A 25,364-nucleotide genomic window follows, 5' to 3' on the forward strand; every position below is an offset into this window, starting at 1 on the left:
CTGGCTTGGCAGCGTTGGGGGTGTGTGGGAGGGGAGAGAGACATGGGATGGAGAGGGCCTTCTTGATACTCTTTTGTGAAATTTAGATGCTACAAAGCAAAATTTCCTCCAAGGCCACAAAAAATGAAAAAGCAGCATTTGGACACATCACTTTGAGTCTCTAATCAACTCCTCAGCCCCTGTCTAGAGTTCAGTAAACTCTACTTTAAATCATTTCCAGTGGCCATTCTTCATCATCACCAAGGGAAGCAAATATAAGTCAAGTGCATCAAAAGAATGACAGCCAATGTCCAACTAACCCAGGTCAGATAACCAAGGAAACTAATCACACATTTCCAGGAAGGAATTCATCCCCAGACCCTAGAAGGTAGCAAATGCAGCAGCCTTAGTAGTTAGCCACAGACCTTGTCAATATGTTGATCACCAGTGACCTCGATTTTAAAGGCACCTGTCCCCAAAGAATAACTAAACAAAATTCACAGTAGGGCTCACTGTGAGCTAGGGAAGTGTTAATACAACACAATTTAGCTGCTTTGACATCTCTGGCCATTTCATCTTTTCTCTGGCTCATTTTGCCTTCTTACCTGCTTATTCACTGCAGTAGCTGTAATCACGTGTTACTGTTACACTCTTACCATCGGATTTTCTAGCTGTCCTTTAAGTACTTTGGGGACTTTGGCTTCCTGTGGACTTGGCTTCTCTTCTTCATGCAGCGTGATCTTTACTACACTCTGCTTTTCAATCCCTTGCTCCTTCTAACTTAAGTGCAGTGTTATCAAGCTTTCAGAGTAGGCCTGCACAAGACTCTAAATTGACTTGCTGTCTCCACTGGCTCTTTCCATCATGCTAAAAAGCTAAAGAGCAGGAAGCTGAAGAGTTAGGAATCTAAACTTCATCACCACAACTATAGGGCTAGTCCCCTATGTCAGCTACTCTCAAATTTTAGTCTGCATCAAACCAGCTGAAGGGCAGGTTGAAGCAAAGGGATGGAGGCCCCACTCCCAGAATTTCTGATTGAGTAGGTCTGGGTTGAACTCAGAGAATTTGCATTTCTGACAAATTCCCAGGTGATGCCAATGCTGCTATTCTAGGGACCATACACTAAGAATTAATGCTCGAGGCTAAGAATATTAATATCAGAAAGAACCACATCTCACAGTTATTGGCCACTCATTATATGCAAGACACTATTCTAAGTGCTTTGCACATTTGTCTTTAAAACGATTTTGATTCTTTTCTGTTTTCAAATGACAGCACTGAGTCAGAGAGGTTAAGTAGCTTTCCCAAAGTCACACAATGAGTAAGTGCTGGTGCTGGGCTATGAAACTTGGTAGTCAGTTTCAGAGCCCACAGGCTTTAAATTAACCTCCATAATATCAAGCAAAGCATCTGAGGGCTTCAAATGAATATATTTGCATACATTTTGTATTTACCTATGTATGAACCTGTAAAAACTCAGAAATGATTAAGAAAAACAATCACTCTTAATAATAAGCCAGTTATTCCATTTCCCCCCAATTCTGTTCATTTTACTTACTATTCCCCTCCCCCCGTTGTGGGCCAGAATGAATAAAAGAGGAACATCATAAAATTTTCTAATTGAAACATTTAAAAAGATTCACCTGTCAAGGTAAAGAGCATCTGTACATATTTCTTCTTCCTTTCTTTCAAATCTCCCATCAATCTTTAGTCATAGAAGCATTTCTTGCATGGACTTTGATCACTTGTGAAGATGTGGCTTATTATTTTGCTTCTTCCCAGAGAAGGGCCTTTTGTCTCTCTCTCTGCTCCACTGATGCTTTAATCTGAGCTTTTCCAGGAGCTGAAACTGAAAAACATTATTGATTTGAGAGTTTGCTGCTTGAGTGACTGTAAATTGTGATAAATTAGCTCCACTTGGGTCTCCACACCTGTGACCATGATAACTTAGAGCAAAACTAAGGTCTTGAACTAATACTAGCCGTATTCCCTCAAATCTAAGATGCCACTGTTTGTAGGAAGGACCATTATTTTACGAATCACTAAGAATGAAAAAGAACGCTGCCAATTAGGCTGTGGCAAAGCTGAAGTCCTTATGCAATAACTGAGCACACAAACCTCTCGTTACTTTGACAATTCTTTCATCACTTGGCAAGATCTCCAAATTCATTCAGGTGCGTATCTTGGTGTGCGAAATGCCAGTGCTTCTCAGACTTGACTGGGCACACGAATCTCCTGAGAGTCTTGTTAAAATGCAGATTCTGATTCAGTAGGTCTGGGATGGAGCTGAAATTCTGCATTGCTAATAAGCTTCCAGATGCTGCTGCTGCTGCTGCTGGTTGTACACCAATTTTGGGGTAGCAAGTTGACAAGCAATCTTTACACAGACCTCCTTAACAGAATGGAACTTCTCTTCATCTGTTCATGGATATCTTCCTTTCTTAAGTCTCCTAAAGCCCTTGCTTGTTGCTTTGCAAGAAAATGTAGAGCTGCGGGGCACCTCGGTGGCTCAACTGGTTGAACTCAGGTCCTGGGATCAAGCCCCTTGGTGGGGCTCTCTGCTCAGTGGAGTGTGCTTCTCCCTCTCCCTCCTCTTGTTCTCTCATTCTCAATCTCTCTCTCCCACATCAAATGAATAAATAAAATCTTTAAAACGTATTTTTTTAAAAAGGAAAGAAACTATAGAGCCGCAGTAACTCCTCCAACAACAAATATTTGCTCTACAAATATCAGACTTAAGTCCCACACCTATACCACGAGGCCTTCCTTGGTAGACAATGACTTTTTGTTTCAGTATTGAATCGTAGTGTAAAGATTTTGAAGACACTCTGAAAGGCAATAAAGCTTAACACATCTAGTAGGACAATGCACACAACTCAACAGAAGTGAAGGTAATATGGACAGCCATGACCAAGTTCATTAACGCACGGGCCGTGACAACTATGTCACAGCTGCTGCCAGGAAGATAGTGAATACAAGATGCCATCATTTCATAGGACTCATTCTGATCTCTCTGCAATAATAAAATATGAAAAAATAGAATATATGAAAAATATAATGATAGTACATTAAAAGAACAAGAACAATGGGAGGGCAAGGAAAGACATTGGACATGAAACTGTATATCAAACCTTGCATTTATCCATTTGTTCACGATAGATTTATTAAGTATTTAGTACAGATAAGGCACTGTGCTTCGAGAAATTACAGTGAACAAGCAGAGCCACAGTTCCTGCCCTCATGTAGCTTACAATTCAGCAGGGAGGCTGATGTTAAAAAAAAAATACGGTCGATCCTCCTCAGAAACACAGTCAGTTCTTGTGGATCCTGTATTTGCAAATTTGCCTGCTAGGGCCATTACAAAATACTACAGAGGGGACGTTTAAATAGAAATTTGTTTTCTCAGAGTCCTAGAGGCTACAAGTCCAAAATCAAAGTGCTGGAAAATTCCATTTTTGGTGAAGTCTCTCTTCCTCGCTTGCTGATGACCAATTTCTCATTATGTCCTCACACGACCTTTTCTCTAACCACCTGCAAAAACAGAGAGAGGGTGTCTCTTCCTCTTCTTATGAGAGCACCGGTCCTATTGGGTTAAGGCCCCACCCTTTTTTTTTTTTTAAAGATTTTATTTATTTATTCATGAGAGACACAGAAAGAGAGAGGCAGAGACATTTAGGCAGAGGGAGAAGCAGGCTCACTGTGGGGAGCCCGATGCGGAACTTGATCCCAGGACCTGGGGATCACAACCTGAGCCAAAGGCAGACACTCAACCACTGAGCCACCCAGGTGTCCCAAGGCCCCACCCTTATGATCTCATTTAATCTGAATTACCTCCTTAAAGGCCCTAGCCCTATATATAGTCACATTGGGAGTTTGGGCTTCAACATATAAATTTTGCGAAGTCTCAATTTAGTCCATAACAGCCTATTTCCTAAAATCTATCTGTAACCCCCAAATCAATGCTTGCCATGCTTTCATAGTCATTAATAGACATGCAGGGCTTCAAAAAATTTGTGTTGTGAGGCACATGTTTCCAGTTGAAGTTGAACAAGGTGACTGCTGTCTTCTTGTTTCAGTACTCATACTCGGAACAATGTCTTTTTCATGGCCTCTTAGGGCCACTATTTTTGCATTTTTGTGCTTTTTGTGGGTGATTCTACTGTTTGAAATGAACTTTAAGTGCAGCATTGAGGTGCTGTCTGGTGCTCTGAGTGCAAGAAGGCCGTGATGTGCCCCATGGAGAAAATGCATGCGTGTTAGATGAGCCTCGTTCAGGCATGAGTTGTATGGGTCCAATCTTAACGAATCGACAAGATATATTAAATAAGGTGTCTTTATTTATTTTTTAAAGATTTTATTTATCTATTCATGAGAGACACAGTGAGAGAGGCAGAGACACAAGCAGAGGGAGAAGCAGGCTCCATGCAGGGATCCCAATGCGGGACTTGATTCCAGGACCCCAGGGTCACGCCCTGAGCCGAAGGCAGATGCTCAACTGCTGAGCCATCCAGGTGTCCCAAAAAGGCGTCTTTAAAGGAAATACACGGCACACAACATTATATATCCATCAGTTGATGAAAATGTGATCCGAGTCTGGCAGGAACCTAACTCTATACTTCTAGGAACAGCGGTTCGGTATTCACTAATTCAGAGTTTATGGCAACTTCATAGACCCTAACTAGGAGACTTATAAGAGGGATCCCTGGGTGGCGCAGCGGTTTAGCGCCTGCCTTTGGCCCAGGGCGCGATCCTGGAGACCCGGGATCGAATCCCACGTCAGGCTCCCGGTGCATGGAGCCTGCTTCTCCCTCTGCCTGTGTCTCTGCCTCTCTCTCTCTCTCTCTCACTGTGTGCCTATCATAAATAAATAAAAATTTAAAAAAAGGAGACTTATAAGAATCGAAGTAATTACACCATTAATTATTTAGTTATGATTGTGATATGAGGAAGCATCATAAGTTTCTGTGAGAAGGCTCCATAGGCCCTCATATAAGGGCCTGTATTTAACAGAGTGTTCATTCAACATATTTGTAGAATGAAAGAAAATATTGCATACCAGGAACACAGAATAAAAGGATAAGAGAAAAATTAGCATTGGAGGCTCACTATGCAGTATATATGCTCCCTGCATTCGAAACGTGGTGGTCTTCCAAAGATATTTATTTGTTCATTTATTTGTTGGTGTTTTCAACAAGAATAAGACTTATACACCAGTAGGACTTTCAATGCTGTGTGTTTTGAGTTACAAATTTTGGATCTCCATTAAAAACTATAAACATATCCTGGGGCACTTTTAGATGAAGATTGGTGGTTTGGGAGACTATCAGACTCTGGTAGAAAGTAATCCCAGGAGTTGAAAAATTAAGATGCCTTCCCCATTCTTGGTTCCTATAAAGAAGCAATGAAGAAGAAGAAAAGAAGAAGAAGAAGAAGAAGAAGAAGAAGAAGAAGAAGAAGAAGAAGAAGAAGAAGAAGAAGAAGAAGAAGAAAAGAAGAAGAAAAAGAAGAAGAAAAAGAAGAAGAAAAAGAAATAATTAAAAAAAGAAAGGCATTGATCAGTCTTTAAAATTTTTCATATTTAATTACTTTTTCTTTCCAGTTTGAAAACATTTTCTCATTAAAGAATTTGATCTCATATACCCGAAAGAGGAATTGAAACAATTGGTTTTTCCAGTTCCATTAATGGCTTGTGTTTTGATTTCCAACCACCAGGTGGAGACCAAACAAAAATAATTAAAGTATTTCCAGTGTCTTCTGCTTGATAGGGAATGCGAGCGATTCCGTAATCTAAATTGGGAGCACAGAGAATTTTTTTTCCTCTTGTGAATGAGCCCCTGATATCTTAGGGAATAAAATCTCATAGATCAGAGACCACATGCAAACTCAAAGCAAACATAATTTTTGGAGGAGAACCATCAGGTGTTCGATGGATCACTTTTAAAATTAAAATCGGAAACATGTATATTTTAAATAAGTTTAACAAAAGTAAACATATTTACATTTCTTGCTACATTATGGCCAGCTGGAGGATGGGCGAGATGAAGTAGAAAAAAAAAAACAGAAAAAAAAAAGAGAAAGAGGAAGAGAGGCAGAGAGAGACAGCTACACAGAGTGAAACACAGAGCGGATGAAGGCTGAGCTGAAACACGGAATAGGAGCCCAGTCGGGCTGTGGGTCCAGGGGCCAGCCCCTTGTTGGTCCTTCTTGTCCCTATGCACGGAGGGTACCCAGGTCAGCAATCCCATAGAGCTCTTTCAGAGGCTGATTAACCTTCAAGCATCCTCTTTCGGAACTGGGATTTGTGTTTTATTGGCAAACCTCAGAGTTCAATTTTCAAGTGAAGATTTTTTTTTTCCCCATCAAACTTGTAAGATCTTCCCAGCTCATATAAAGAAATCCTTTGAGTTTTTTTTTTTGTTTTTTTTTTTTAACTTCCCTCTGTAACTTTACAAGTGTCTTTTGGGGTAAGATATTTACTATTCACAAGCAGTCAGATAGCTTTCTGGTTTTTTTTTTTAAGTTAGGGGTTTCTCATCCCATCATGTTTGAAAGTTATAATTAATTCTAGTGGCCACATAATTATTCTGAGTCTTATTGCCAATCAAATGTATTGTCTGCGCATGTGTGAGAGCCATAGTGGGTCACATGCATGCTGCCTAATTAGAGCCTTATGAAGATGTTCTATGACAGGAACAAAGATAAAATTTCTCTTCTCGGAACATAGAGTAACAGCAGATCCTGCTTCCTGCCTCTTGGGGGATCCAAAAGTTTCAGTCACTACAGCTTACCACAAAGAGGGGGAAATGGCCCAATGTCTGTAGCATACTTCTCCTTATTTACCAGGAACTGGACACAAGAAAATTAGGAGCCAGATCCCAGCTATGGGCAGAACTTCTCCATGAGGGTCTCATTGTTCAGATGAAATGTAGCCAACTCTCTGGCACAGTTGTCATTGTAACTAGAAAGTAGTGGGGACACTGGAACCAGTCTCATCATTTTAGAAAAGCCCATCTCATAGGTACTCATCTCATAGGTACTCATCTCATAGGTCACCACCATGTATCACATTTAATGCTTCTGTGAAATTACATCATATGAAAGTTGGTAGCCTTTTTAAAAAAGTGGTATGGTATTCACATATCTTCCTATACCTTTTGCAGATTTTTAAAAAAGGAGCAAAAAAAAAAAAAAGCCACTCATTATTTAACCAGCATCTACTTACTTTTTAAGTCCTTTAAACAAAACAAAATTGCCTTATCAGAAGCCAGTTGTGTGGCATTGGAAGTTTCTGGGCGTCTGAGTCTCCAAGGTGGAGTAGTTTGGGAAGATGATATACTCAGAAGCCGGAAGAAGTGTCAGAACCTTTATTTGCATTTTTCCCCCATCTGAAATGTAAAGGAAAATATGAAGCTCTACTAATATCTTATATATGGATCATGAGAGTACAAGTATATAATTTACAAACGTACAAATTTGGCGAGTGCATGCTCAAAAATGTTTTACTTTTAATGCATGTGATCAAAAAAGTGTGTCACTGATCTAAACCTTTCAAAGATTAGGTTAGCTTTAGGTTTTTTTTTTTTTCAAATTGCTGACTGCAGCCTATTGCTGGGACGTGCAATTCATTTAGTGGATTTTTAAAGAGTGAAGTAAAATATAAAATACCCGAGTGTACTGCTCATAGCAAGAATAGCAAGAATGAGTATTTTTCTATGAAACTTTTCAGGTCAACACGTGTGGGCACGGGGTCCAATGTGAAATGTTTCTCCCATTGTGGCTTGTGGTTAAAACAGGGGGAAAGCAACTGGACTTGAGTGGTTCTCAGAGTCATCCCTGGGGCCGGCAGCAGCATCATATGGGAACTTATAGGCAAATCCTTCAATCCCACAATTGCAGATTGACTGTATCAGAAAGTGGGAATGGAACCTCACCATTGTGGTTTAACGAATGCTCTGATAATTCCGAGGTTCTAAGTTTAGAGCCACTGGCCTAGAGCATCTCTAGGACACATCTGGTCATAAAAATTTAAGACCCAGCTAGATATTTATTAAACTGAGGCAACATTTTTCACATTCACCTGATCCTAAGAGTCACCTGGGTGACCTAGAATGGCTTCAGGGGTCCTAACCAAACAGGTCGGTGATGGGGCCTTGGGATCTTATTTTTAACAAATGTGTCTGGTGATGCGTGTGACCAGATGAGTTTGGGAGACACTTTACCAAGAAACGTGGAGAACAGAGCCTGCAGAACCTATTCTACAGAGCAGAAACAGTGTTGTTAGAGAAATCAAGGCTAAAGCAGGGAAATAAAGCAATTCAAACTGGAACCCTATAAACTAAGAATTATCTAAACATTTCTAAACTGAACGAAATGACTTTTCTTTCATTCTGAGTGAGCGGAAATGGAGATTCTCTTCTGAAAAGCTTGCCCTGGAGTTCTGTGCAGCACTTTGGCTCCTGAACACAGAGGATGCTAACAAAGTGCTAATGCATCAAGCCTTGCATTCCTACGACATGTGGTCCCTGGGGAGGCAGGCAGCTCCTGGACTCAGAGTTTGGAGTAGATGTTGGAGGAGATGGTCTCAAATTCCTCCACGGCTAAAGCAGGCAACATTTCAAATATATTGGTGGGATAGACTCCCTTTTATTTTTTGTATTATTATTATTATTAATCCTTTTATTTTTTCTTAAAGATTTTATTTATTTATTCATGAGAGACGCACAGAGAGAGAGGGGGGAAGCAGAGACACAGGCAGAGGGAGAAGCAGGCTCCATGCAGGGAGCCTCATGTGGGACTCGATCCAGGGACTCCAGGATCACACCTTGAGCCAAAGGCAGATGCTTAACCACTGAGCCACCAAGGTGTCCCGAGACTCCCTTTTAAAAGTAACTCTCATAATCGACTTAGTTTTGCTACTGCTAAAACTACATTCACTGTTGATTGTAATTAAAAATAAAGTGTAAGTCAGAAAAATAATGCCTGCACATTAAATATATTTAATAAAAATGTGTATAAAAATCTGAAAATTCTCTGACATCCTCTCTCATTTTCAGCCCCCCGGTCCCCAAGTAGCTATTGCTAACAATTTGGAGGGGATTTTCTGGCTTTTTAGTATACAAACATATAGTCTTTAAAAAACAAAATTACTGTTGATGTTATTCTATAGTTTTTCAGGAGACAGTTGATCGTGAATGTTTTCTCGTGTTCTTTTCATATCTAGCCAAATCTGAACACCAGCGGATTTTAAATGTCGAATTTCATATACCAAACTTACTTTACCTCAGAACACTTTTAAAATTAGAATATATTTTGACTGAATATCCACAAGAACTCAAGGCAGCCAACATGTGCTTGGATTAAAGGAAGCAGCTAAACAATGTCTCCTGAACACATTAATACTGCAAGAAATGATATAAATTTAATTTATTGCATTAAACAAGTTTATAACAGGAAGAATAATAAGAGTGGAAAAAATTAAATCATTGCATTTTACAAAGAACAAAGCATACTAAGATTAAGCAAAATGTTTTCATTTTATATGTTGTTATAAAATGTGACATAAAAAAAATCTTAAAAATACCATTTTGGGGTTATTTTACGACATAGCTTAATAGCCTCAGTACCGTTTTGGGGTAAAAAATCTTACATGTGATAAAAGATCTGTTGCTAATATGCTGTCTCAGCACAATGTTTTAGAAAATCCCATTTTAATTTTTTCAATTAATTTTTAAAGATTTTATTTATTTGAGGGAGAGAGAGAGTGCGCACACAGGAGAAACCGAGCACGTGGGGTTGGGGGGAGGCAGAGGAAGAGGGAATAGCAGACTCCCCCTCCCCCTGAGCAGGGAGCCTGATGCAAGGCTCCAGGACACTGAGATCATGACCTGAGCAGAAGGCAGATGCTTAATGACTCAACACCCAGGCGAACCTAAAAAATCCCATTTTTAAATATAGGAACATTGTAACCAAGGAAAGAAGTGCATAAACAGTACCAACATTTTACAGTCTCTGTATTTTTTGTTTAGATGCTCTGAAAATCTTTCATTATCTCCTGTTTGATAGCTCTCTGATGATTTTTCTAGAAACTGTACAAGCATTCATTTTTATGTTGACCTATTCAAGCACTTTGCTCTTTTAATTTGCACAAAGCCTTTGAATCACAAGACTGGTTTTCATTGGAAACTTTCTTTTTCAGCCTTCAGCCCATAAGGAACAATTCCGTATATTGTAAGTGCTTAATAATACCATAAACAGCAAATAAAAACCTCAAATGTGCATGGCAACTGTGAGATAAGGCACTGGGAATGGAGCAGAGCACTTGTCATCCAGGAGAGAATGTGCGGAGAGATGGTCGGATGTAGGAACTTCCCAGGCACGTACTTACACAGGAAATCTATTTCTCCTGCAATTTCTTTGCATTCTAAGGTAGGAAGCAACCTTAGTATTCGCTGAAGTCTTATGGTTTAAGGACACAATTGTTATATTTAGCAAGGGAATAAAAAAAATGCTAATAAGAACCTGTGGATTTAACTTTTGGGTCGTCTTTTTCTGATATTAGAATCCAACTTTTGAATCTGGATAATCATCTCAGAACTCAGGCCCAAGGGGGAGATACTCCTCTACGGAGATGTTTGTTATTAATTCAATTAATATTGAGGGTGGGGAGGAGAAGAAACACTCTAACATCACTTTGGTTTTTTTTTTTAAGATTTTATTTATTTTTTTGAGAGAGGGAGAGGGAGAGAATTAGCAGGGGGACTGGCAGAGTGAGAGGGAGAAGCAGGCTCCCCTAGGAGCCCCAAGTAGGCTTGATCCCAGACCCCGGATCATGACCTGAGCAGAAGGCAGCCACACAGGCACCCCTCCAACATCACTTTAAACAAGGCCTTATAACTTTCTTTTATAGTTTACAGAGCATTTTTCTATATAGTATTTTATTCAGCCCTTAGAAACAACCTATAAAACAGGTTTCATTGCCTTTTTACAGATGAGGAAACTGAGACTCAGAGTGGTAAAGTGATTTGTGCAAGGTCCCTAAAATTCAAATTTGTATTTGTGTGATGTCAAAGCCTATGCTTTATCCATCGTGGCAGGATTTCCTATGCTTCAGTCATTTGCCCACATTAAAGTTTCCATTGCATGTATTACTTTATTACTGAAATACTTTATTTCATTGCATGTATTAGCTTTATTTCTTGGTTAAGAACTTAAAATATTTAAAATATTTAAATATTAAATATGTTTATTTATTATTATTTTTTAAAAATATTAAATATTTTTAAATTGATTCACTTTTTGGTGTGTTTTACATAAGTATATATATATATATATTTTAAAGATTTTATTTATTTATTTATTTGTGTGAGAGAGCACAAGCAGGGAAAAAAGGAGAGGGAGGGGAGCAGGGAGCTCCCTGTTGAGCAGGGAGCCTGATGCAGGGCTCAATCCCAGGACCCTGGGATCATGACCTGAGTCAAAGGCAGATGCTTAACCAACTGAGCCACCCAGGCACCCATATAAGTGTATTTTAAAAGGATATTTTATATTAGTGATCTTCAAAGCAGCAAATGAAGACTTTATACAGGAAACTAAGCAAAAATACTGGTAAGGCAATTAATTTCCAGATTCTCAACTTCCATAGTATTCTTTTTTTTTTTTTTTTTTTAAGATCTATTTATTTACTTGTGGGACAGAGAAAGAGAGAGGGGTGAGGGGAAGAGGGACAAAGTCTTCAAGCAAACTCCCCTCTCAGGGCAGAGCCAGGTGTCGGCTTGATCTCATGAGCCTGAGATCATGACCTGAACAGAAACCAAGAGTCAATCTTAACAACTGACTGAGCCACGAGGCGCCCCTTCCGTAGGTATTCTTTACTAATATGAGTCTACCTGGGGACAGACACGGTCTCCCCTTCTCTTCTCTCCCTGTCCTACTCTTACTGCGAGGGCTTGCTCTGGAGGATAAAAATCTCTGGAGTCTAAACAATTTGAAATATCAGCTTACGTATTGTTTGGGTAACAATTCCCTTTGCAAAGCAGGAATTTCTCTATTTTTATTTCAGCAAAATTGAAGAGAGACCTAATGGAATTTTCAACATTGATCACCAAAAATAATAACCAAGGAGAAATCACTATGTGGATTTTGAGGTAGAGCTCAAATGAATTCAAGGATTGATGATCGATGTCGCCATAACAAAACTCTCATTCCCATCTACTTATGTCAACAAGGTTTTTCAGAGCTGGCATCTACAAAAATGAAAAATAAAAATGGAACTAGTACTAAATCTGCCTCAAGCAACAAGTAAATAATATTCACCCATGGATACATTAATTAACTTAAAAATGATCAGCAATAGTGCTCTTATTAAGATAGTCCAGTAGAGCTTTTTAAGTTTAAAATCTATCATGATTTTTAATAGTTTTTTTGTTTTTTCTTTATTAATTGTATACTGATACAATGATATACTAATAATTGAAAAAAATCTTAACACCTAGAACTTTACAGTCATGGGTAATAAAAATTGTTTCAGTCTGTTCAGGCTGCTATAAGAAAAATACCTTAGACTAGATGGCTTGCAAACAACAGAGATTTATTTCTCACAGTTCTAGAGGCAAGGCGGTCCAAGATCAAGATGCAGGCCCATTGAGAGTCTGGTGAAGACCCACTCCTGGTTCATAGACAGCCATCTTCTTACTGTGTCCTTACATGGTGGAAGGGATGAGCGATCTCTCTGAAATCTTTTTTATAAGAATATGAATCCACTCTTATGACCTAATCACTTCCCAAATGATGCCATCACACTGTAGTTAGGACTAGAACCTATGAATCTGGGGGGGACACAAACATATAGTCTATAGCAAAAATGTATTTTGATTCTTATAAGCATATTTTTATTGCAGTGAGTAGGGTTATAAAGACTTTCAGGCATAAGAATGTATTAGGTGGAGTCAGGTCTCTTAACCACAATACATTATGGGGCAGTTAATTCTCTGTTGTTGCTTTCCTGTGTTCTTAAGAATAATTAGCATTCCTGGCTTCTACCAACTAGACATGAGTAGCATACCCCCCAACTCCCCAAGTTATGACAACAAAAAATGTCTAGCTATTGCCAAAAGTTCCTTGTGGCACAAAATCACCAGTGGTTAAAAACCACTGCATTACGATATAATTTTGTGGGGGGAGCGAAATGGAAAATGGAAATTCAAGAGAAATCATGTGCAATCTCTGCCTCTTAAAGGAGAGCTTGTTCATCTTTATTTAATAATGGATATCTACTCACTATGAGATTTAGATTCTACAGCTCTATATCACCATGTAAATGGAAAACCAATTTTCTTTGCTATTATGGGTTAGATTGTGTCTCCCACCCCCTGCACAAAAGATATGTTGATGTTCTAACCCCTATTCCCTCAGAATATGACATTATTTAGAAATTAAGAGACCACAGAGATAATCAACTTAAAATGAAATTATTAGGATGGGTCCTAATCTAGTCTGATGGTTTCCTTCTAGAAAGGGGAAATTTGGACACAGACACAGACATACACAAAAGGAAGACAATGTGAAGATGGCCATGTGTGATGGGAAGCAGAGACAGGGCTGATGGTAAACCAGGGAACGTCAGGGATTACTAGTCACCATAGGAAGCTATCAGAGGCGAGGAAGAAGTCTACCCTGAGTCCCAGATGAAGCAAGACCCTGCCAACACCATGATTTTGGATTTCTAGCCTCCTAAACTACATGGCAGTAAATTATTATTATTTTTTTGATCACCCAGTTTGTGGTTCCTTGTTATAGCAGCCCTTATAGACGAATGTACTTGCCATAAAAATAAAACCATAAAAACGAATACAATAAAAACAAGACAAGGCTCTTAAATGTTATTAAATTCCAGCTAGATGCTTAGGAGTCTACTAAAGACAGGCCTGGGCCTTACTACCTCTTTATTAAGAGGGAAGCATGGCCAATGTTATGACCATGTTAACAGCAGCATTATTTGCAATAGAAACAAGATGGAAGTAACCAGAGTATCTGGATGATAGATGTATCCATTGTATCCACTGGTGGATGCCTGGACAAACAAACAGTGGTATATACACATACAATGGAATTTTATTCATGCTTAAGAAGAAATTCTGACACGAGCTACCACATGAATGAACTTTGAGGGCCTTCTGCTAAGTGAAATAAGCCAGTCGCAAAAGGACAAGTACTGTATGATCCCACTTACATGAGGTTCTTAGGGTAGTCCAGTTCATGGAGACAGAAAGGAGAGTGGTGATTGCCAGGGGTAGGAGGAGTGAAGAATGGGAACAGAGTTTCAGTTTTTCTTCTTCTTTTTTTAAAAATATTTATTTATTTTAGTACTTTATTTAAAAAAAAAATTATTTATTCATGAGAGACACAGAGAGAGAGGCAGAGGGAGAAGCAGGCTCTATGAGGGGAGCCTGATGTGGGATTCGATCCCAGTCCCCAGGATCGTGACCTGAGCCAAAGGCAGATGCTCAACCACCGAGCCACTCATGTGCTCCAGAGTTTCAGTTTTTTCAGATGAAAGGAGTTCTGCAGATAGATGGTGGTAATGGTAGCAAGCAATGTGAATGCAGTTTATGCCACAGAACTGTACTCTTAAAAATGGTTAACACGAGGGGGCACCTGGATGACTCAGCTGACTAAGTATCAGACTCTTGATCTCAGTTCAGTTCTTGATCTCAGGGCCATGAGTTCAAGCCCTGTGTTGGGTTCCACATTGGGTGTGGAGTCTACTTTACAAAAAAAAAAAAAAAAAGATTAACATGGTAAATGTTATATTGTGTATTTTAGCACAATTAAAAAGAAAAAAAAAGAATAGCCAATGTTAAAAGAGATGTTAAAGGCTGAGTAACAGGGAGGCCTGGGTGGCTCAGTTGGCTGAGCGCCTGCCTTTGGCTCAGGTCGTGATCCCGGGGTCCTGGGAGCAAGCCCCTTGTCGGGCTCCCTGCTCAGTGAGGAGTCTCCCTCTCCCTCTGCTTGCCCCTCCCCCTGCTTATGCGCACTCTTGCTCTCTTTCTCTGTCAAATGAATAAATAAATAAATCTTAAAAGAAAAAAGACCTGGTAACACAAACTTGAGGTGACCTCATCATGCAAATTAGAAGTTAATTGAAATTCAAATAACTTTTGATGTGGGTCAGTATTATTTTTTTGCTGGATGAATGTCTACACAGTACGCAAATTCATCCCACAGGGTGGAAACGCTACCCTACATCACGTGGTAACTTCCTCTGAAAAGGGTTTTAAGCCATACAGAGCCAGAACCAGGGCTTGGACCTAGGCCTTTTGACCCTTTTAGTTCAGTACACTTCCTTCCCTTTCTTTCTTTTTAAAATTTGAATATAGTTGACATGCATGTTACATTAGTTTCAAGTGTACAACATAGTGATTCAGCAAATCTGTGCTTAGGAGTGTGTAGCTCCCATTCGTGCCCATACAACACTATCACAACACCATTGACTACATTCCCTATGCTGTAGCTTTTATTTGCATGATTTTTTCATCCAGTGTGCTTTCCCTGTAACACAAAAGAACTTCTATTTTGGAATAATCACACCTGGACCTCAGATATTGGACCAGAGAACAAACTGTGAGCCCAGTAGCCCTCTGTTAGGTTGGTGGTTGGCAGTGAAGCATGACATAGGGAAGGTTAGACAAAGGAACTTTTGAATATTCAGTTTCCAGGGAGAAGTCAGGGGGCTTTGAGGCAAAACTAAAGTGCCAAGGAGAGAGACAGTGACCAGAAAAAATAAACATGGTTTCTCTTGTTTCATTGTGATGTAATGGAGGTGGAGAAGTAAAGGTCCATATGTGAAGATTACCGCAGGCCTCTTGGAAAAATGAAGTTATTTGATAGTTTTCTGTATCACTCCTGTTTTGTTTGATCATTCTGAGGTGCCTTGCAGCTTGGGTAGTTATTAAATGATAGCTGGAGACAGATGCTTAAAGAAATTTAATCTAGAATTAGGAACAAGAAAGATTGGGGATGAATTTGTTAAGTGTGAACAGGAGTAGCAGAATGCTCAGACCAAATATTATTTGAAACACTAATTGTATGCCTGGATTTAGAAGACACATTTTAAATGTGGGTTTGACATTAGTTTGGGAATTGTCTTTAAGCAGGGATTGTATAAATTATTTGAAAGCTGGGCCTCATTAAAAATGCATTAAGTAACAATCAGATACTGTGGGTCTGCTAATGTGATACAGTATGAAGCACAGAACATCATATAGGAAGCTGCTCGCCAATAATGTGGAACTTGAACCTGAGCAGGACTCTGGAGATGACTCCTATTTACAGGAGACAGGGGAGGAAGGAGGGAAGAAAGATTCAATAATAACATTTGAGCTAAGATCTGTGTTAAAATACTTTAGCAAGGAAAAAAGTAAAAGGAATGTGCATTAGTTTCCTGGGTTTGCCATAACAAATCACCACCAACTGGGTGGCTTCAAACAACAAATTTCTTCTCTTTCAGTTTTGGAGGCTACAAGTCCAAGGTATCGGTCGGACAGGATTTCCTCTAAAGGCTCTAGAGGAAAGTTCATTCGTTGTCTCTTCCAGCTTCCACTGACTTCCGGTCATCCTTGGCTCGTGGCTTTATCACTCTGAGCTCTACCTCCATGGTTCCATTGCCTCCTCCTCTTCTATGGTAAAATTTCCTCTCTTTCTTGCAAGGATACATATGATTGCATTTAGAGTCCACCTGGGTAATTCAGGACATACACCTCCTCTCAAACCCTTAACTTAATCACACCTTTGCTGTATAATACACTTTTTCATATAAGACAGTATTAGCCACAGGTTGAGGATTAGGATGTGGACATGTTGTTGGAGGGCCACCATTCAGCTCACTGTGGAATGGAAGGCGAAATCTTGATCATTGATAAATTTTATTATTTATTTATTTGTTCTGCTTCATTGAGGAATGATGACAAATATATATATTTAAATTCTATAACATGATGATTTGATATACCTATACATTATGGAATGATTACCAAGATCAAGATAATTAACATATCCATTGCCAACTTACATAGTTAATATTTCTTTCTTTCTTTGTTTTTTGTTTCTTTCTTTCTTTCCTCCCTCCCTCCTCTCCTCCTTTTTGTAGTGAGAACCTATAAGATCTGCTTTCAATGACTTTCAAGTATACGACACTGTATTATTGACCATAGTCAACATGTTGTATATCAGGTTCTCAGAACTTATTCATCTTGATGGTTAATAAATTTGAGTCACAGACGTAGAAGAGGTTTCAGTTTGGGACAAGGTTGTACATTTTCAATATGTAAAAAAAATTGGATTTCCACCTCTGGTAATGACAAAGTAACTGAGATCAGATTTAGCCTTTTGTTAGAAACAAGTAGAACACTAGACATAATAGATGGTTAAACAATTGTTCCCAAATGCTGGACAAAGGACATTGTAGAACTGTGATCCCTGACAGAAGGAAAATAAATGAGATGAGCCCTGTGGTCACCCTAATTTTCTACATAGAGGTAATTTTCAGACCATTGCACAGGAAAAGAAAACTCAAATAGGGCACAGCAGTCTCAGTGAGAAGACTGAGACTGGAGTTTGGAGAAGGTGAGGTGGTTACAATTTGTAGAGCAGAGTGCTGATGAGAAAGGAGCTAAATGGAGACATAGCTCAGAAAATTGCATAGAGGTCCTACTAATATATTGCTCAATACCAAATTGTACACCTGCAAACAAAATTCTGTAAGAGAGGCAAGGAATCACCAAGACGCTGAGAAATAAACACCTCAGAACTCATTCTGAATTCCAGTCAACCAGGGTATTAAACTGTCATTGAACATCCAGGTCTTCTCATACTTTAGAAGTGGGGCTAAACTAGCTCAGAGTGAAGGCTACTCTAGGCCTTCCTTTTAAAAAGCTTAAAAATCAGGGGCACCTGGGAGACTCAGTGGTTGAGCATCTGCCTTTGGCTCAGGTAGTGATCCCAGGGTCCTGGGGTTGAATCCCACATCGGGCTCTCTGCAGGCAGCCTGCTTCTCCCTCTGCCTGTGTCTCTGTTCTCTCTCTCTGTGTCTCTCATGAATAAATAAATAAAATCTTAAAAAAAAAAAAGCTTAAAAATCAGCCTAAAAAAAGATCAAGCTTTTCCTCAATCTGCTTAACTGACTGTCAGAACAAGTCTGATTTTTTTTAGGGAAGTCAACAAAATCTAGAAGTCAAGAATGTAAAATTTACAATGCCTAGTATCCAGTCAAATATTACTAGACATGTGAAAAAGCAGGACAATGTGACCCTTAATGAGGAGAAAAGTAAGTAAATAGAAACAGACCTGGAAAAAAAAAAAAAAGAAACAGACCTGGAAATGACAGACAATGTAAGTAGCAAGCAAGGATTTAAAATATTCATTATAAATATGGGCGAGAAAATAATTACATAACTCTGTATGGTGATAGATGTTAGACTTATTGTGGTGATTGTTTTTCAGGATACATGATATTGAATCATTATATCATAAACCTGAAACTAATATAATGTTATATATCACATCTTAATTTAGAAAAATAATAAAATTTTCTGAAGCTTGACTTTTACCACAAATAAATGAAAGTGATGATTTAGCATATCTACACTACATTTGAAGATTATTACTTGTAAAATTCTTTGCTTTTTGCAAGATAAAATTTATCCTATTGTTTTAATTCTGCATGATTTTGCATAGCATGCATATGTACAAACCAAACAAGAAGAGCTTAGATCAAATGGCAAATATTTTCCCATTATCAGCCTGTAATAAGTCCCAGGCAAGTATTTTGAAAGACTTTTTAGAAGGTGACATAGCATCAATAGGGAAGAATTCCTCAGAAGCCAAGAAACAGAATAGCACAAGTGCATAATTACGCAGTTTGTAAAATAAAACCAAAAAAATCCCTAAAGATAAAACTCTGGTTTTACCTTTTGTGAGTCTCAGTTCTCCACTTTTTTTACAGTGAGATGAGTTCATGGCCACAACTCAGCAATCCTCTTGTCCTAATCACCTGGTGTGAAGGCAAAGGATTCAAGAAATGTTGGCTAATGACATTCTGAAGAAATTCTCATGCGATTGGACAAAGATATACAGATAAACAATTTTGGTTACAGGAAAAAATCAAGTGCCAATTGTCCACTAATAGGGAAATGTTATGGCGTAAACAATGCAACCATTTCAATAGTAAAGATGATCTCTGTGGTGATATAGAAGGATGTCCATTGATTACTATAGATTTGTGGAAAGCAGGTTGAAGAAGAATATGTTTGGTATGATCCCATTGATGTGAAAAAACTACACACACGTGTCTTGTGTGATGCACGTATATTTGAATTATATGCAGATTAACTGCAGAGTTAGCAGAGATTAACTCTGCAGAGTAGGGTTGAGAGTGCGTAGGTAGGGGAGATTTGGGCTCTTTAAAAAAATAAGCTTTTGGGGGGAATTTTTCAATGATCATGTAGTACTTAAGGAAATACACATTTAAGCAAGTTTTAAATTATTATTTTTATTACAAATTATTGTTGTTGTTGTTTTTAAAGTAGGCTCCATGTCAACAATGGAGCCCAATGCAGGGCTTGAACTCACAACCCTGAGATCAAGACCTGAGGTGAAATCAAGAGTCAGTTGCTTCACCAACTGAGCCACCCAGGGGCCCCAGGAATACACATTTTTTTCTTTTCTTTCTTTCTTTCTTTCTTTCTTTCTTTCTTTCTTTCTTTCTTTCTTTCTTTCTTTTTTTTTTTGATTTTATTTATTTATTTGACAGAGAGAGGGAGACAGAATACAAGCAGGAGGAGTGGCAGGCAAAGGCAGAGGAAGAAGCAGGCTCCCCGCTGAGTCAGGAGGCTGATGCAAGACTCCATCCCAGGACCCTGGGGTCCTGACCTAAGGTGAAGGCAGGCATTTAACAGACTGAGCCACCGGGTGCCCTCGGAATGCTCTTTTCTTTTCTTTTTTTCTTTTCTTTTCTTTTCTTTTCTTTTCTTTTCTTTTCTTTTCTTTTCTTTTCTTTTCTTTTCTTTTCTTCTCTTTTCTTTTCTTTTCTTTCTTTTCTTTTCTTCTTTTCTTTTCTTTTCTTTTTTCTTTTTTTCTTTTCTTTCTTTTCTTTTCTTTTCTTTTCTTTTCTTTCTTTTCTTTTCTTTCTTTTCTTTTCTTCTTTTTTTTAAAAAAGATTTTATTTATTTATTCATGAGAGACACAGAGAGAGAGGCAGAGACCCAGGCAGAGGGAGAAGCAGGCTTCCTGCAGGGACCTGATGCGGGACTCGATCCCGGGTCTCCAGGATCAGGCTCTGGGCTGAAGGCAGGCGCCAAACGCTGAGCCTCCCAGGGATCCCCTGGAATACACATTTCTAACAAATGAACAAATAGCACCTCTCCCCTGCACCGAGGCTGCAGAAGTCGGAGGTGTCAGTGAGCTGACTGCAGTGTGGTTGGTATTCCAGGGTTGGCGACTTACCTTTCTTCATTCCGAGGAGGATATATTGTCACGTATTAGTCTCACTTTATGTATCCCATGTGGCCATCTTTTGAATCACAGAGCTGCCTCAATGAAATAAAATAGATGAATCAATGAGTAGGAATCATTTGTATGCAGCTTCAACATTATTTGTTCCACAAAAGGAATGCTCTTTTTCTGGTGACTTCCAACCCATTTGAGTCCACCAGGGAGAAAAGCATGGGATACGGCAACCACAGCCTGCAATCTAGTTCTACCACCAACCTGATCTGACATCTTTGGCGGGTTACAAGCTCTCAGGATTCCCTGAACCTGTTTCCCCATCTGAACTGAGCAAAATACTTGCGTTTCCAAACCTTACAATAGGATAGTTAGGAGGAAGAGATAAAAGGTGAAAAAAAGGTTTTGGAGGTGACCGAATTATCATAGGTGCTATTTCCAGGGCTTCAAAATCACTCAGCCTTTTCCCTAGACCTTTTGGTCAAAAAATGATGAGGAAACAGAGCCTGGCCTCTGTCGGATGGCCAACCGGGGATAGAAAGGAAAGCAAGACAAACATTTATTGCACGTATCCAGCAGGCCAGGTCCCAGGTGAGTGTGTACATATTTCATACTGTTTAATCCTCACAACAAACCTATGATCTGGTTATCTCAGGCTGCATTTACAGACCAGAAAACTCAAGAATAAAGAATATTTAACATAAATGTGAATCCTCATTCATTCGTCCACGTAGCTCTCCATCCATTTAATGAAAGTACTAAGTACTGCAACTGTAAATAAAAAAGGAGTCTCTGCTCTCACTCAGCTACCTTTGAGGGAGGCCTGGTTTGAAGTTGCCCGGCTATCAACGGGCAAAGGTAGATTCTCATTTAGTTCTATACCTCTCAGCTCCCGGCTCTAGGCGTTGGCAGCCTTCTGTGCCATGTTTCTTAGTTAAATTTTAAGTACATATTGGCCCCAGGACCCTGATGCCTTTTCTTCTCCTCTGACACTCTCTACATTGTGCCAACATTTTTTCATCTTCATTTTTTCATCTCTAACATTAGATCACTTTTTCACACCATACACAAAAACAAACTCTGAATGGATTAAAGAATTAAATGTGAGACCTGAAAAAAAAAAAATCTTGTATTAACCAGTGTTTTTCCCCCCACCCCCCACAGTGTGATTATCTAAGCAGAGGAAACTTCCAGGAAAGCTGCATTCCCGGATGAGTCAGCTGTCATCACAGGCATTGCCTAATGCCGAAAGGGGATGGGTTCGGGGAAGCTGAAGTCAGTGAAAAAGCCAAGACTCACAGGTTTGGAACTCGAGGTCCTGGAAGCAAGAAGGCGGATGTGTCTCTGCAATGGGGGCCAAGTCTTCACTTGTTCATTTTTTTTTTCTGGAGCACAGGACAGAGTAGTCTTCAGGAGTCCCATGTATTTTTATTTTCTTTTTAAAGATGTATTTATTTGAGAGAGAGTGTGTGTGTGAGACAGAGAGTAGGAATGGGGGAAGGGGCAGATGGAGAGAGTGTCCAAGCAGACTCGGCTGAGCAAGGAGCCAGACCTTGGCTGATCTCCAGAGCCATGAGAGCAGGACCTGAGCTGAATCCAAGAGGAGGATGCTTAACGGACTGAGCCACCCGGGCGTCCCCAGAGTCACATTGAAAAAGAGGCTGATATTTCAAGGAAGGAGGTTCTTTTTGATCTTAGTGAGTGCTTCAGGAAGACAGTCAAAGGGGGGGGGGGGCAGGATAGGATGGAGGAGGAAAGGGGAGAAGCAAGGGAGAGAAGTAGGACCTAAGAAGGGTGGATGAGAGGAGTGGTTGCTAGGAGGGCTGTACAGACCTAGGTTCTTGTGTCCACCACCTAGGTTCTTAAGCTGATGTCCCAACACTGAAACCTCTTCTTGTGTCTGGGGTAATATCATGAAAATGATAAAACTGAGTCGCAGGAGAGTCAAGACAAGGTTAATAAAGATGATAGGACACATGGGCACCAGTGTTGCTGCTCTTCACTGCATTGCTTAGAGGACATGCTGCATAAGCTAAATATCCCTCATCCCATGCTGTGTCTCTTAGGAAACCTCCCGACTTGGAAGGGTAAGCATCTCCAGGATCCATGCGGTCGAAAGCAAACACACAAAAGTCCGCTGCTCATTTGTGTAACTCTTCATTCTCTGCAGGCTCAGGGCACCCTGCCCTGATTTTCCTGTCTGCCCAACAGTGCCTCCGAGCCAGCCCCCACCCTGCCCAGAGGTGGACTTCCTACCTGTGTTCTCTCAAGGTACTCCCGTTCAGAAGTTACACCCAGACTCAGCTGAAAACAGGCAAGTCTTTAGGTTGCCATTTCCCATCTCCCAGCTTTTTGGGAGTTTCCTGGCTTCTCTCTACCAACACCTGAAATAGAAGTCCTAAGTCAACTCACTTAATTCTCACTTCTCAGAATAAAGATCAGAGTAAGTCTTCCTTAATCACTCCTTATTTATTTTTATTCCTTTGTAGGTGTGCAACTCATTGTTTTGAAAACTGAGAAATAAAAGGAAAGACTTATGTCTCTGTCTTCCTTAAGGAACCATACCTCTGTGTAACTGAATAGCTCATAAGGGTGAGTTTCTTCTTCGAGAAGTGACTTCACTTATGAGTAAGAAGGAATGATAGAATTAAAAGGTTACTGGTCTGGACAGTGATTATTAATTGATACCCAAGTCACAAAATAGGGACAAGCAGACATTATATGATGGAAGTGTACACCACCACTTATGAATTAATCTGGGCAAAATATGAACCTGAATCTCATTAGGCTTCTAGATCTAAACTAACTCCAGGGGACAGATGATTGTACCAGAATGTAATCAGGAAAAAATGGAATTTGGAAAAGCTACAGGACAAATGACACTGATTTTTAAAGAACTTCCAGGGAAAAAGAAGGGAGTAGGGAATCTCTAGATTAAAAGAGACTTCAGAGGCATGACAACCAGTTGCCCTGTATGGACCTTACTTTGATCCAAATTCTGATAAATGCACTATAAAAAAATTTAAACAAGGAAATGTAGACATAAACTAGATTTTTAATGGTATTAAGGAATCGTTAATTTTGAAGTGGGATAATAGCATTATGGTTATGTTTTTTTAAAGAATTCTTATCTTGTAGCAGTATGTGCTGAAATATAATAGGAATGGAGGAAGTGTCATGATGTCTTGAATTTCTTTCAAAATAATCCAGAGGATAGTGGGCAAAATTGGTGCAAGTGTAAATAATATGAGATTGGTCATGAGTGGATAATCGTTTAAACTGGGTGATAGGTATATAGGAGTTCATTATATTGTTTACTTTGTACACAAAATGTTTGACTCAACATTTTCACAGCAAGACGATAAAAAAAATCTAGAACATAAACCACTGGAAGAATGGATATGGAATGTATAACTTACCAATGATCAGAGAGGGAAAAATGAATGAGAAAACAATCAGTTGAATAAAAGCCAAAAAAAGGGAGAAGGGGGGGGGTAGAAAGCATTTTAAGGAGAAAACACAAAATAAGATGGCAAAAATATAGCCAAATATGCCTGTAATGATAATACATGGAAATGGATGAATCTATTAAAAGACAAATTGCAAATTCAGCTCTCTCATATATATATGTACATATATGTATAATTTTTTTTTTACAAGAGGAACCCCTAAAAAGATGAAAAGAAGGGACATAAAGGAGTCGACAACCATCTTGAAGAATAAACGGATGATAATAAACCAAAATTAGGTAAAAACGTTCAATAAGCCAAGGGCCGAAACTCACTGGATGGAGTTAGCAACACAGGGATCATTGGGGACTGTGTGAAAAGGGCTTTGGGGGCACAGGGGGGGCTCCTACCAGGTCAGGCTGTGTGAGGCCAGCAGTCAGTGGAAGAGCAGAAACGGAGAAGAATTGGTAGAAAAAGCAAGTGGGGAGGGTTACTTATTTATCATGTATTTACGTATTAGGCCTGTATAAACACGGACTCTGGTGAAGTCCCAGGAGAGGGGCAAGGCGAAGAAATGAGAGAGAGGGAGAGGGGAGGGCAGGAGGCTGAAAACAGCGAGACCCAGAGCACCGGGGCGGGGGGCGGGGGGGCATTAGCAGAAGACAAGAAGAAAACACTTTCTATTTTATTTTATTTCTAATTTATTAATTTGTCATTACACAAACAATACATGAATGCATACTCAAAAACATCGAATATTACAGTTAAAGCTAATGCACTCCACCAAACTACTGTTAACAGTTTGGTTAGTATCCTTCCAGACCTTCTCTGTACATTTTTATAATATACAAATAGGTACTTAAGAAGTACACTATACAGTATTTGTGTGTGTGTGTGTTTTAAAATCAATGGTATCACATGTATTGCATGTATTAGCCTTCATTTTCCCCCAAACTTAAAAAAAATTATTGTATCTTAGAGACCTTTCCATGTCAGTATGCGTATGAATCTTACTCTTTTTCATTGATGCCCAGTATTGTATATTGTTCCATCCTCTTGATTTTTTTTTTAACAATTTTATTCTATTACAAAGGTACACTTGACACCATTGTACACGCCACCCTGTGAAAACAGGTATGAAAAGTGTTTCATTAAAAAACGGAAATGTTGGGTGAGAGGGCATTTGAATTTTAAATTTTAGTGGGGACCATTCGATTGCCTTTAAAGGTAGCTGTGCCAATTTACACATTCCCTAACAATGTAGGATTCCTGTTTTTCCACACCCTGGCAAGACTTGTGACTTACATATATTTTAAATATTTGCCAATTGGATTTGAGATACTTTCTTATTTTTTTAAGTAAGTGCATTTCCCTTATTCTGCTGAGGTCGGGCCTCTCTTCATAATTTTGTAAAACTTTTTGCTTATCCGCCTTTTCACA

General features: G+C 39.3%; 2 long non-coding RNA genes across 3 annotated transcripts in view; one reads left to right on the top strand and one right to left on the bottom strand.

Moving 5' to 3' along the window:
- The window catches only part of LOC140613839 (uncharacterized), a 31,185-nt gene extending 17,216 nt beyond the window's left edge, over positions 1–13,969 (top strand). The window contains exons 2-4 of the long non-coding RNA XR_012014727.1: positions 10,175–10,404; positions 12,038–12,276; positions 13,489–13,969. This is a non-coding gene — a long non-coding RNA (uncharacterized lncRNA). The remainder of the gene's footprint in view (positions 1–10,174; positions 10,405–12,037; positions 12,277–13,488) is intronic.
- The window catches only part of LOC140613840 (uncharacterized), a 28,376-nt gene extending 5,400 nt beyond the window's left edge, over positions 1–22,976 (bottom strand). The window contains exons 1-4 of one of the 2 annotated variants that reach the window (XR_012014728.1): positions 21,775–22,976; positions 20,476–20,558; positions 7,202–7,364; positions 1,623–1,828 (exon numbers count right to left, since the gene is read on the bottom strand). This is a non-coding gene — a long non-coding RNA (uncharacterized lncRNA). The remainder of the gene's footprint in view (positions 1–1,622; positions 1,829–7,201; positions 7,365–20,475; positions 20,559–21,774) is intronic. The other variant, XR_012014729.1, reaches the window with a different exon arrangement.
- Between the last annotated feature and the right edge of the window lie 2,388 nt (positions 22,977–25,364).

This window comes from Canis lupus, chromosome 22 (assembly GCF_048164855.1).
Source record: "Canis lupus baileyi chromosome 22, mCanLup2.hap1, whole genome shotgun sequence".
Classification (NCBI taxonomy): domain Eukaryota; kingdom Metazoa; phylum Chordata; class Mammalia; order Carnivora; family Canidae; genus Canis; species Canis lupus.